The sequence below is a fragment of the Triticum aestivum genome, chromosome 3B (genome assembly GCF_018294505.1).
Source record: "Triticum aestivum cultivar Chinese Spring chromosome 3B, IWGSC CS RefSeq v2.1, whole genome shotgun sequence".
Lineage (NCBI taxonomy): Eukaryota > Viridiplantae > Streptophyta > Magnoliopsida > Poales > Poaceae > Triticum > Triticum aestivum.
The window spans coordinates 239,473,928-239,475,960 of NC_057801.1; the positions used below are offsets into that span (position 1 = coordinate 239,473,928).

The 2,033-nt window shown below is 39.9% G+C and overlaps 1 long non-coding RNA gene across 1 annotated transcript; it reads left to right on the plus strand.

Moving 5' to 3' along the window:
• The first annotated feature begins 1,104 nt into the window (after positions 1-1,104).
• On the plus strand, positions 1,105-1,411 carry LOC123065281 (uncharacterized). The gene is made up of 3 exons (XR_006430946.1): positions 1,105-1,121; positions 1,195-1,263; positions 1,343-1,411. It is a non-coding gene; the product is annotated as an uncharacterized lncRNA (long non-coding RNA).
• Positions 1,412-2,033: the final 622 nt, after the last annotated feature.

The window sequence follows — 2,033 nt, forward strand, 5'->3', positions numbered from 1 at the left end:
ACCAGTGATGACAGGTGTAAAAGAAGTGTTCCCAGAGGCTGAACATAGGGAATGTATGTTTCACTTGGTGTCCAACTTCAAGAAGAAGTTTCATGGAAAGGTGTTTGATGACCACCTTTGGGCTGCTGCTTACTCATGGAACCCATATATATTTGAAAAAAATTGGGCTGCAATGGACCTAGCAAAGCCAACGGCAACTGCATATCTTAGGAGGTGGCACACTAGGTTGTGGTCTAGGAGTCAGTTCTCAACAATTTGCAAGGTGGATTATGTTACAAACAACTTGGCTGAGTGCTTCAATAATTGGATTAAGCATCACAAGTCCTTGAACTTGGACGACTTCTTTGATAAGGTTAGGCAGATGATTATGATCATGTGGAACCGAAGGAGGAAAGTAGCAAGGAAGTTGGTTGGGTTGATTCTTCCCCACATAATTAAGAAGTTGAATGCAAAGACTAGAGAATTAAACTTGGAGGTGGTATAAAGCTCAGAAGAAGTCGCTGAAGTGACAGCATTGGGAGGCAGCGGCTTTAGGTTTGTGGTCAACTTGCTTGACAGGACATGTTCTTGTAGACAATGGCAAGTTTCTGGCCTTCCTTGCAAGCATGGTCTAGCATTTATCACATCTCTTATCAATGAACACATACAGAATTATGTGGACTTGTATTACTCCATTACAAATTTAGAGTAGCCTATGACCAACTAATTCCTGCCATGGTTGACAAGAACCAATGGCCTAAATCTGACCATGGATTCTTCATGTTTCCACCACTACTAAAATCCACGGCGGGTAGGCATAAAACTGAGAGGTATAAAGGCTGCAGTGAGAAGAAAAGAAAAAGCGGCCAACACTTATGCCCTATTTGTAAGGACTATGGGCATCATTGGCATAAATGCAAGAAGGGTAACCCAGATGACATTGCTGCTATTTTAGCTGTGAGGTAATAAATTTAATTGTGTAACTTGCTTCGCTTGCATTTTTTTGTAAGCAGCCATACATGTTAACTACTTTTTTGTTGCTCATGTAGAGGACGACCAAAGAAGAGGGCAAAGACCACCAAAGCATCAATTGTGCCTTGCGAGGATGATGCTCCAGCAGCCTCAATGTGCTTTCCGCCAAGGTTAGCCACTTTACACTCATGCTCATAATTATATGAAATATGTGTTCAAATTCTAAGTAACTTCTCACCATAGCCAAAGCTTGGAACCTACAACTACGAAAAAGAGAAAACATGATAACTCAATTACTGGAGCATCAAAAAGGTAAGAACTAGTTCTGAATTTTGTAGTAGATTAGATGAAAGCTTGGTTTTGTATTCTAATTGCATTTTTCTCACTATAGCCAAATGTTGGAGAAAACAACTAAGGAAAAAGGGAAAGGGAGTAAATCTGGATCCGGAGTAGCAAAAAGGTAACTTATGGTTGTTTCCGAATTTTATGTTATCTTATGCATTGTTCTATTGTTAACCTGGGCTACTATATGTGATGTGTGATGTGCTGCCATGAATGTGTATGTGTAGATCAAGAACTCAGCCCATTTGTGTGGCCAACAAGAAAGCATCTGTTGCTTTGAAATTACATGCCAAAAGAAAAAGCAAAGAGGTTGCTGATAAGTTGCCACACCTTCCCATGGTGCCACATGACAGCCCTACAATGGGCACACGAAGCAAAAAAATGAATCCTGCCAGCCCTGCAATGAGCACACGAAGCAAAAGGAGACTTTGCTTGTGATTCTCATTGGATCCCTTTCTATATCATGATTCATTTTGGAAACTTTTGAGCTGTCTATGTAATCTATATGTGAACCTGGGCTTTTGTACGTGCTATATGTGACCTTCATGTGTTGTATTTGACATGATGTGAACCTGGACTATTATATGTGAACCTGAATGTGTGTAGAGGACTAAATATGTGGAGTGTTTGCGTATATGTGAACCTGGACCAAGTTTCTATGAACTTTTAGTTTGCATACATGTGAATCTACTCCAAGTATATTATAATTTGTGCATATATGAATTGTACAGGGGATATAT